This window comes from Microcaecilia unicolor, chromosome 2, assembly GCF_901765095.1.
Source record: "Microcaecilia unicolor chromosome 2, aMicUni1.1, whole genome shotgun sequence".
Lineage (NCBI taxonomy): Eukaryota > Metazoa > Chordata > Amphibia > Gymnophiona > Siphonopidae > Microcaecilia > Microcaecilia unicolor.
Window position 1 is genome coordinate 356,911,127 of NC_044032.1, and position 12,402 is coordinate 356,923,528.

Sequence of the window (12,402 nt, forward strand, 5' to 3'; positions counted from 1 at the left end):
GGACTTTGCTGAAACTCAAGCAAGACAGGGGAACCATGATTTTGATTGCTCCTTTTTGGCCTCGTCAGATCTGGTTCCCTCTTCTTCTGGAGTTGTCTTCCGAAGAACCGTGGCGATTGGACTGCTTTCCAACCCTCATCACGCAGAACGAGGGGGCGCTCCTCCATCCCAACCTTCGGTCTCTGGCCCTCCCAGCCTGGATGTTGAGAGCGTAGACTTCGCCTCCTTGGGTCTGTCAGAGGGTGTCTCCGAGTCTTGCTTGCTTCCAGGAAAGATTCTACCAAGAGGAGTTATTTTTCCTCTGGTGACGGTTTTCTGTGTGGTGTGATGGCAAGGCCTTAGATCCTCGTTCTTGTCCTACACAGACCCTGCTTGAATACCTTCTACATTTATCGGAGTCTGGTCTTAAAACCAACTCTGGAAGGGTTCATCTTAGTGCGATTAGTGCATACCATTACCATGTGGAAGGTAAGCCGATCTCGGGACAGCCTTTAGTTGTTCGCTTCATGAGAGGTTTGCTTTTGTCAAAGCCCCCAGTCAAACCTCCTACAGTGTCATGGGATCTCAATGTCGTTCTCACCCAGCTGATAAAACCTCCTTTTGAGCCACTGGATTCCTGTCATCTGAAGTACTTGACCTGGAATGTCATTTTCTTGGTTGGCCAGGTCCTTCAGCTCGCAGCCGTCAAGTGAGCTTGCGACGCATTGGTAGCTCATGCTCCTTATTACCAAATTTCATCATCACAGAGTAGTCCTCGCACTTCACCCTACGTTCTTTGCGAAGGTTGGTGTCGAGCGTCCATACTGAACCAGTCCCCTTGTTCTTGCACAACATTCTTCCCCGTCTATACCCGCCCTGCTGAACGTCAGCTGCACAAATTGGAACTGCAAGCGAGCATTGGCCTTCTATTTGGAGCGGACAAGCCCCCACAGACAGTCCGCCCAACTTTTTGTTTCTTTTGATCCCAACAGGAGGGGAGTGGCTGTCGGGAAATGCACCATTTCCAATTGGCTAGCAGATTGCATTTCCTTCACTTCGCCCAGGTTGGGCTGACTCTTGAGGGTCATGTCACGGCTCATAGTGTTCGAGCCATGGCGGCGTCAGTGGCCCACTTGAAGTCAGCCACTATTGAAGAGATTTGCAAGGCTGCGACGTGGTCATCTGTCCACACATTCACATCTCACTACTGCCTTCAGCAGGATTCCAGACGCGACAGTCGGTTCGGGCAGTCGGTGCTGCAGAATATGTTCGGGGTTTAGAATCCAACTCCACCCCCCTAGGCCCATTTTTATTCTGTTCCAGGCTGCACTCTCAATTAGTTGGAAAAGTTTAGGTCAATTTCAGTTCTGTCCTCGCCGTTGCGAGGCCCAATTAACCATGTTTGTTGTTTTGAGTGAGCCTGGGGGCTAGGGATACCCCATTTGTGAGAACAAGCAGCCTGCTTGTCCTCGGAGAAAAGCGAATGCTACATACCTGTAGAAGGTATTCTCCGAGGACAGCAGGCTGATTATTCTCACCTACCCGCCCGCCTCCCCTTTGGAGTTGTGTCTTCCCTTCTCTTGTCTTGCTTGGTACGGGACTAGCGAACACGAGCGATTTCGGGCAGGAAGACGGGCGGCGCGGCGAGAACTAGCAAACTGTTGCTAGGAAGATCTCCAATCGGAGGGGCTGCCGTGGACGTCACCCATTTGTAAGAACAATCAGCTGCTGTCCTCGGAGAATACTTTCTACAGGTATGTAGCATTCGCTTTATAGAACGGAATGAGAGGAACACACAAGAAAGCAAGCAACTTAGCATCTATGAATCAAAGCAAATATATATATCTATATATTTTATTTATTTATTTGCTGCACTTGTATCCCACATTTTCCCACCTATTTGCAGGCTCAATGTGGCTTACAAAATGTAATAGCAACATGTACACATTGTAAGATAAGAAATTCAAAATATAGATACAGATGGGTACATAGAATATCATAGCAATCATATTAACGGGATAATAATTTTACAATTGTTACAAATAAGAGTGCATAAGTAAATCATATTGTATTGGAAGTGGATAGAAATATCAGCATAACATAACATAATGATATCAGGACAAGATATAATATTCAGTGGTGAGGATGTAATTAGGATGAACAGATAAGAGGGTTCCTTAATAGTTGTGATTGGAATAATTAGGAAGTCAGATCGTTATGGGGAATCTTATTGTACGCCTTTGTGAATAAGCAGGTCTTTAATAACTTGCGGAAGGGTTGTCAGGTCGTGTGTTGTTTTTATGGTAATCGGTAATTCATTCCATAGTTGTGTGCAGGTGTATAATTATATATAATTAGAAAAGGTTAGCTTTCAAACTTGCAGTGCTTCAAATCACAAAGTGTGATGAGGAGCTGCAAAATGTGATACTTACGCCTCATTATGCTCCTCATTTTGTTTCATTGAATACAGAGCATCAGCTGCATGAAACAGAAATATTAATCAACAGAAATTATTCCACACTTAAATACATTTGTTTTAATAACATCTTTCATATGTACTGTTTTTTAAAAAATCTTATAAAACCGTAACAGAAATGTTATAAAAATGTACAGAAACTTACATGTTAATATGAACAGCAACCCACTGTCCTGAATGCCAAAAGTGCATTCTAAAATAAAATGCTTGTAATATTCCTCCCCCTAATTAGAGAAAAAAGAAAGACAAGAATCAGTTCAAACTGTTCTAAAACTCCCAGTTTCTCTCTACTGAGTAAATAGTGGATTTAGGGATGTGAGGCAGTGGGTTTTACTAGAGATAGGTCAAACAAATTTGGTCAGTTTCTTGGGGGATATTCTACGGAAGTGAGATAAGAACTAAACAGGCTGTTCTAAAACAGGGTTGTCATGTTTATGTGCCACTAGAGCTTGTAAATTGCAGAAAATATTCTCCTCTAAGGGCAGTTCATTTCAGTGCCACTTGTGCATATGAATGTCCAGAATACTGGCACTTAACGTCTGTACACGCACACTTACCCACGAAAGTGCCAGGGGCACCTAAGCATATTCTGTAACATCTACTTCTGTTATTCAGACTCTGACTTGTGGTGTACCCTAAGGATCAGTTCTCTCACACTTACTGTTTAATCTGTTCCTGAGTCCTCTAGCTGCCCTTATTCAATCCTCCTGTATTTTGGCTTATTTTACTCCGGTGACATTCTCCTTATTTATCCTACTTCCCTTTATGCATCTTGAATTACCCCCTCTTCAGCAGTGCCTTGAGTTGGTTTCCACCTGGCTAGTTGATCATGTTAATACTAAATAAAGAAAAAATTGCTGGTTTTCAGGGACTCGTTCTCCATCGTCTGTCCCTCTAACCCTCTTTGGTACCTTAGTCACCCCTGTAACACACTCCCCTATTGCTTCATAGTAATCTTTCTTTTACAAAGTTTAAAAGTGAACTGAAGGTTTTCAAAAACAGTCCATCTCTCCTCCTTTTATACTGTCTGGCCTTCCCACCCCCTGCTCCTTTCCCTTCTCTTCTGTGTGATTGGTGTGCTGTCCTATTGATATTATAGTTCCTTTTCTCTTCCTTTATTGTTTTTTTTAAATCTAGTCTGTACTCCGCTCTGCTCTGCTTGTCAGATAGAGCAGTATAGCAAGTTTAATAAACTATAACTGTAACACTGCACTTAACTTATACAGCCAAAGTATCAGCCTGCCTGTCTGACACTGCTACCTGGATATCTCAGCGCCATCTGAAACTAAACATAACCAAGACTGAGCTTCTTATCTTTCCCCCTAAACCAACCTCTCCTCCTCCCCCATTCTCTATTTCTGTGGATAACACTCTCATCCTTCCTGTCTCATCAGCTTGTAACCTTGGGGTCATCTTCGACTCCTCCCTCTCCTTCTCTGCACATATTCAACAGACTGCTAAAACCTGTCGTTTATTTCTCTATATCACCAAAATTCGCCCTTTCCTTTCTGAGCACACTACCAGAACCCTCATCCACACTCTTATCACCTCTCGCTTAGACTATTGCAACTTGCTTCTCACAGGTCTCCCACTTAGCCATCTCTCTCGTCTTCAATCTGTTCAAAATTCTGCTGCACGACTAATATTCCGCCAGTGTCGTTATGCTCATATTAGCCCTCTCCTCAAGTCACTTCACTGGCTTCCTATCCATTTCCGCATACAGTTCAAACTCCTCTTATTGACCTATAAGTGCATTTACTCTGCAGCTCCTCAGTATCTTTCCACTCTCATCTCTCCCTACCAGGGCCAGTCTTAGCAAGTGCAGGGCCCTGTGCAGACCAATTTGGTGGGGCCCCATCCTAGCCCCACCCCTGCCCTAGCCCCACCACCACCCCCACCCCATTGATAAGATTATTCAATTTTTAGAAAATTTTTTATGTATGAAATTTCAAATAAAGACACCATCTTTCTCCATGAAGGAAGCAGGCTATGCACTAACTCTGGGGACAGGGAAATACGTTCCATAACTCGCCCTAAGCAAACAACAAAAAACTATGAGCTGAATCCAAATAAGCAAAGTTCTTTTTTAAAATTTACATTACAGAGTTAGACGACTGTATATGGCCAACTGGTGCTGGTAGTTACACAGAGACTGCTACATCACAAAATAAGAATTGAGTTTCCTGGGTCTTGACAGTTTCTAAAAATCTTCTGACACCGTTGTCCGGTTCCTCCATTAGTAATGGATTTTCAACACAATGAAATGCCAATAGATATGTCTGTTGAAATTACATCCAGTAGACTAAGCCTTCTTTATGCAAAGATAACACAGTTCTAATAAGCAACCATGAAAATAAAGCAAAATTATTTCTCTAGATAACTTCTTATAATTTTTTTCTTCTACAGCAACAAAAAAATAACTAGAGCAAACAGTTTTGAAGTTCAGCAAATGTGCTAGCTGACAGCATGCTGTTGATGGAGAGGGACCTGTGTGATACAGCAGTGTGCACTGTATACACTGTACATGTCCGGGTTCCCCCACACTGCAGGACTGTGACCAAATGCCACCTCTAAGTGCAGTGAAACTTTTTTATTATTATTTTTTTATTTTAAATTCAAGCAGTCAGGTTAGTTAGCATTTTGCTGTCCTCTCCTCACGGCATGTTTTTCCCCCCTTCTCGTCTGAAGAAATGAATTCACTGTTAATAAGCCATTTCAATGCATTAAGGGTATAAAAACTGGTCTCTCTGAAAGTCAGTGCGTTTACAGAAAGTAGGTGTGGAAACCGCTCAGCAGCTTTAAGGATGCTGAAAAGAAAACATTGGAGGGAGGGAGCAGTTTGGGAACAGAACAATATATATGTTAAGGAATTAAAAAAAAAAAAAAAAGAAAAACCCCAGCTACTGGCTTTCTTCTCTGTGTCCTCACTACTCAACTCTTCGCTGAATGGCAGCACTCATTTTTTCCAAAGCTGGCTTTTCCTCCCCTTTCTCCTGAGGTGAGCGAACCAGCGAGGGAAAGGAAGGCTTCCAAAGCGCCGCCCAGCAGCTCGCACGCTTTTCACGCTGCTGCTACTACCTGCTGGCCGCTCTGACGTCGACGACGAGGTAACTTCAAATTCAGAGGGCGGGGGACTGGAGCTTGGGCGATCGGGGCAGGGCGACTTCAGACGCACTGCGTGGGGCCCCCCTGAGCGCGAGGCCCTATGCGGTCACCTCGGTCGCCTCGCCCTGACTGGCCCTGCTCCCTACATTCCTCCCCGGGAACTCCATTCACTGGGTAAATCTCTCTTATCTGCACCCTTCTCCTCCATCGCTAACTCCAGACTCCGTTCCTTTTATCTTGCTGCACCTTATGCCTGGAATAGATTTCCTGAGCCGGTACGTCAAGCTCCATCTCTGGCCGTCTTCAAATCTAAGCTAAAAGCCCACCTTTTTGATGCTGCTTTTAACTCCTAACCCTTGTTCACTTGTTCAGAACCCTTATTTTATCATCCTCACTTTAATATTCCCTTATCTCTTGTTTGTCCTGTTTGTCTGTCCTAATTAGATTGTAAGCTCTGTCGCGCAGGGACTGTCTCTTCATGTTCAAGTGTACAGTGCTGCGTACGCCTAGTAGCGCTATAGAAATGATAAGTAGTAGTAGTAGATTGCAGCTCGGCAGATGTTGAGACTTTTAGGTCACATGGCCTCTACAGTTCATGTAACTCCCATGGCACGCCTACATATGAGATCAGCTCAATGGACCCTAGCTTCCCAGTGGCCCCAAGTCACAGGGAATCTAGAGGATGTAATCCATCTTTCCACCGACTTTTGCATTTCCCTTCAGTGGTGGACCATTTGATCCATTCTGACCTTGGGACGTCCATCCCAAATTCCTCAGCTCCAGAAAGTGCTGACGACGGGTGCTGACGACGGATGCATCCCTCCTCGGTTGGGGAGCCCATGTAGATGGACTTCACATTCAAGGAGCTTGGTCTTCAGATCAACCTCCTGGAATTATGAGCAATCTGGAATGCTCTCAAGGCTTTCAGAGATTGGCTGTCCAATCAAATCATTTTAATTCAGACAGACAATCAGGTTGCAATGTATTACACCAACAAGCAGGGGAGCACCAAATCTCGCCCTCTGTGTCAGGAAGCCGTCAAGATGTGGATTTGGGTGCACCATCACAGCATGCTTCTCCAGGCCACGTATCTGGCAGGTGTAAAAAACAGTCTGGCCGACAGGTTGAGCTGGATCATGCAACCTCACGAATGGTCTCTGAATATGAATGTTGTTCACAAGATCTTCCGAGAGTGGGGCACCCCCTCAATGGATCTGTTTGCCACTCAGATCAATCACAAAGTCCCTCAATTCTGTTCCAGACTTCAGGCCCATGACAGACTCAGACTAGCATTAGATGCTTTTCTCCTACATTGGGGGACAGGCCTTCTGTATCCCATACCTCTAGTAGGGAAGACTTTACTGAAACTCAAGCAGGACCGTGGAACCATGATTCTGATTGCGCCCTTTTGGCCCCGTCAGATTTGGTTCCCTCTTCTTCTGGAATTGTCCTCCAAAGAACCATGGAGATTGGAGTGTTTTCCAACCCTCATCACCCAGAACGAGGGGTCGCTTCTACATCTCAACCTCCAGTCTCTGGCTCTCACGGCCTGGATGTTGAGAGCTTAGAAGTTGCTTCCTTGGGTCTTTCAGAGGGTGTCTCCCAAGTCTTGCTTGCTTCCAGGAAAGATTCCACGAAAAAGTGTTACTCTTTCAAATGGAGGAGGTTTGCCGTCTGGTGTGACAGCAGGTCCCTAGATCCTTTTTCTTGTCCTACACGGATCCTGCTTGAATACCTTCTACACTTATCAGAGTCTGGTCTCAAGACCAACTCCGTAAGGGTTCACGTTAGTACAATTAGTGCTTATCATCAACGTGTAGAAGGTCAGCCTATCTCTGAACAGCCTTTAGTAGTTCGTTTCATGAGAGGTTTGCTTTTGTCAAAGCCCCCTGTCAAACCTCCACCAGTGTCATGGGATCTCAGTGTCGTTCTCACCCAGCTGATGAAAGCTCCTTTTGAGCCACTGAATTCCTGCCATCTGAAGTACTTGACCTGGAAGGTCATTTTCGTGGTGTCTGTTACTTCAGCTCATAGAGTCAGTGAGCTCCAAGCCCTGGTAATGCATGCACCTTATATCAAATTTCATCACAAGAGAGTAGTCCTCCGCACTCACCCTAAGTTCTTGCCGAAGGTGCTGTCGGAGTTCCATCTGAACCAGTCAATTGTCTTGCCAACAATTTTTCCCTGTCCTCATACCCGCCCTGGTCAAGTTGCACACCTTGGACTGCAAGAGAGCATTGGCCTTTTATGTGGAGCGGACAAAGCCCTATCGACAGTCTGCCCAGTTGTTTGTTTCTTTTGACCCCAACAGGAGGGGAATTGCCATCGGAAAACGCACCAACTCTAATTGGCTAGCAGATTGCATTTCCTTCACTTACGCCCAAGCTGGGCTGACTTTAGAGGGCCATGTCACGGCTCATAATGTCAGAGCCATAGCTGCGTCAGTGGCTCAATTGAAGTCAGAGATTTGCAAGGCTGCAACATGGTCATCAGTCCACACATTCACATCTCACTACTGCCTTCAGTTGGATACCCGACGCGACAGTTGATTTGGGCAGTTGGTGCTGCATAATCTGTTCGGGGTTTAGAATCCAACTCCACCCTCCTAGGCCCATTTATATTCTGTTCCAGGCTGCACTCTCACTTAGTTGTGTTTCTTTTTAGGTCAATCTATGTTATGTCCTCGCCGTTGCGAGGCCCAATTGACCAATGTTAATTGTTTTGAGTGAGCCTGGGGGCTAGGGATACCCCATCAGTGAGAATATTCAGCCTGCTTGTCCTCTGAGAAAATGAAGATACATACCTGTAGCAGGTATTCTCCGAGGACACCAGACTGAATATTCTCACAAACCCTCCCTCCTCCCCTTGGAGTTGTTCCAGTTCTCTTTTTTGCTTTTCACTTAACTGAAGATGACATGCTCGCATAGCGGGCAGAAAGCCATTCGCGCAAGCGCAGTGCGCTCGGCCTGCGCGACGGAGTGTTCCAGAGACTTCTAGTTTTTTCTAAAGTTGTTCCGGTCTCCTGGGCCGTCGCGGATGACGACCCATCAGTGAGAATATTCAGCTTGCTGTCCTTGGGGAATACCTGCTACAGGTATGTATCTTAATTTTATTTCTAACTTGTGATCCCTTGTTCTGTATTTGGTGAGGGTCTGTTGATGTGATAGTAATGGCAGGTGGGGAAATCAGAGGGAAGGCAGGGAGGAGAGGGGAAACAATGAGGGGGACCCAAGCATGTCTGGTTCTGACCCTTGCTGTCTAGGTGGTAGGGATCCCAAGCCTTACCAGCTGAGGACCTCCTCCAAGACAGCCAGAACTCCCTTCTACCAAGCTCTGCAGTCGGGAACAGCATCCTTGAGTCACCGAAAGCTAAGCATGCATAGAGGGCTGGCATCAGTGACTTAGGGGCATTGCTGCTGCCTGCCAAGCTTGGTAATTACATAAGTACATAAGCATTGCCATGCTGGGACAGACCAAGGGTCCATCAAGCCCAGCACCCTGTCACTGACAGCGGCCAAAAGAACAAGCAATTTGTCCCGCCCATCCTAGACATACTGTATTCCCTCGTCCATTCAATAACATTCTATGGCTTTTCCTCCAGGTAGCTGTCCAACCCTCTTTTGAAGTCCGCCTTAACCACCTTTTCCGGCAGCGAATTCCAGAATTTAACTACATGTTGAGTGAAGAAAAATTTCCTCTGATTCATTTTAAATTTACCACACCGCAGCTTCATTGCATGCCCCCTTGTCCTAGTATTTTTGGAAAGCGTAAACAGACGCTCCACATCAACCCGTTCCATTCCACTCATTATCTTATAGACCTCTATCATATCTCCCCTCAGCCACCTTTTCTCCAAGCTGAAGAGCCCCAGCCTCTTCAGCCTATCCTGAAAGGGAAGCCATCCCATCCCATGTATCATCTTTGTCGGCCTTCTCTGCACCTTTTCCAATTCCACTATGTCTTTTTTGAGGTGCGGCAACCAGAATTGAACACAATACTCGAGGTGCGGTCGCACCATGGAGCAATACAATGGCAGAATAATATCCTTATTTTTGTTTTCCAACCCTTTCCTAATGATACCCAACATTCTATTTGCTTTCCTAGCCGCAGCACCATATTGAGCAGAAGTTTTCAACATATCATCAATGACAACACCTAGATTCCTTTCTCGGTCCGTGACTCCCAACGCTGAACCTTGCATGACGTAGTTATAGTTTGGGTTCCTCTTTCCCACATGCATCACTTTGCACTTGTTCACATTAAACGTCATCTGCCATTTAGACGCCCAGTCTCGTAAGGTCCTTTTGTAGTTTTTTACAATCTTCCCGCGATTTGACTACTTTGAATAACTTTGTGTCATCGGCAAATTTGATTACCTCACTAGTTACCCCCATCTCTAGGTCATTTATGAATATGTTAAAAAGCAGAGGTCCCAGCACCGATCCCTGAGGGACCCTGCTAACTACCCTTCTCCACTGCAAATATTGACCTTTTAGTCCTACTCTCTGGGAGTTCTGGCACCTTCAGAGAAAGTTTTCAGTTGACAAGAGCTTGGGGATCCCTATTAGCTAGTGTACTTTTATTTTGAGGTGGGGAGGGGGGGTATGGCGGGTCAGAGAGATTGTTGTGCCCACCCACTTTGGGCTTAGGCCCATCCAAAACTGGCTGTGTGGCTACACCACTAATGGCTGGTGGGGTAGCTGAAGCCCTGCCAGCCAAAGAAATCAGCTATCTGAGTCACCCCCTTCCTCCTTGCACCTCCTCAGAAGCAAGGAAGTCAGGGACATGCCTCCAGGTACCAACGCTTGTAAACCCCAAGCATGCTCAGTTCATGTGCACCCTCCCTTAAAAATACCTGCTATGTAAGTTAAGTATGTCCTGGTCCATGCTACAGCCATGTGTCCTCCCTTACAAATACCTGCCATGTAAGGTAAATAGGCCCCGTCCATGCTCCACCCAGGTGTACCCTCCGCTGTAAATACCTGCCATGTAAGTTAAGTGGGCCCCACCCACAGTGCTGCTGAGAGGGGTGGGGGTTGGGGGGCAAAATTCCCCGGGCCTTCAAGGGGGGCCCAGTGCCAGGGTCTCTCTCTCTCTCTCCTGCTCCTGATGGGACCTGGGTGATCGCATCTTGACAAGAGTAGAAGAGAGAAAACTCCGGCACCAGGCCCCCGTTGGAGGCTGAGGAGGACCCAGAGGAGAAGACACAGTAGGATCTCTGGTTTGGCTGGTGGGGGTCCCCACTCAGGTCCCGCCAGCAGAAGAGATCTTCCTCCAGCGCTGCTCTTCACTCTGCTGCATTGCCTGCCAAGCGGCTGCTTTTCCCCTTAGGCCGTGTATACTCAGGTTTGAAACCGAGAATGTGCGATGTGAGAGAAAATACAGCTGCAGGGGCAGGCAATGTAGCAGAGGAAAGAGAAGCGCTGGAGGAATACCTTTTCTGCTGGCAGGGCCTCGGGATCCAGCCAGCCAAGTTATTTGCAGTTCTGGCAGGCAGGGGAGGAGACAGCAGTGGTGATCCTGGGAGGGCAGCAGCGATGCGGTGGGGGCAGCAGCGGTGGCGATCTTGTGGCGGTAGCGGCCCTGCCGTGCCCTCGGCTTGGCTCAGTCTCTCGGCTGCCCTGCCCACCCATATGTACCCTCCTTACAAATACCTGCCATGTAAGTTAAGCAGATATTTGCAGAATACTGGTATCATGCACACATGTGCATGCAAAAGCATATACATATCATTATTTTAAACATTTACACATGTAACCTGTGCATAAACATGAGTCCTGTCCCTCCTCTCCTATTGTACTTATTGTTATTTTGATTAATAAATTACTTACCTGTGTGACAAAGCTAGCACTCGGGGCCCCACAGAGAAGCAGCTAATCCCTGAACTACAATTCCCAGAAGCCCTTGCAAGCAGGAGAGAGGAGGGTAGCCCCAAAAGGGTGGAATGGATTTCCAACCCCAGCAGGGCTCCCCACAGTGGCTCAGTGCTAGGGAAGCCAGTTACTCCCTTCCCCACTTGAGGGAGAAGGGGAGGTGAAGCTCAGTCCCTTAGCTGCATCGCCAGTATATAATTCCCTCCAGCTGTGAGAGGAGAGAGAGATTTCCGGGTGGCTGCCAGCCACCAGGAGGGAGAGGAAACTGATTGAGCTGCATGGAATAGGTGGAGGATGGAAAGGGCCTGCCACTGGAGCTTCCCTGGGGGGGAAGAGTAAGTTGCCATGGAGTGTGAGAATGTAGATGTAACCCTGTCCAGCACATGAAGGCAGTGTGAGAGGCCACAGGGGTGTGGTGCTGTGAGGTAGGAGGAAAGCTGCCATCCCTGTTTGGTACAGGGTCCTCTGCTGTGCTGTGAAGAGGACAGGGGCATAAAGTAGTGGTTTCCTTTGAAGAGATTGTTTGTGAAAGGGTTGAATTATTGGGATGTATAGAATAGCAGACTGAACTTTGACTGAGCCCGTCTGAGGGAGAGGGGAGGTAGTGCAAAGGAAGCAGGCCTGAACTGTTAAGGAACTGAATGTTGGTTGGAATTTGTTAATATGAATTAACTGCAAATTCTGGTATTGATACTTCATGGACTGGATGGTTTGAATCCATGTTTGGGAAATGGAAAAGTATCATACTTTCTGCTTTGACTGAAATTATTGTTGTTGTTGCTGTCTTTATGCTCTGTGATTGTTGTATCATACTATGTACTAGGAGATTAGTTGAATGAGTTGTTGAAACAGAAATAAGTAAAAAGGATCCCCTGGGACAATATGTTATGTATAAAAGAATAAGTTGCTGTAACTCTCCACCATCCAATTTAGACATTGATGGTGAGGATAATGACACTGGTTCAGATG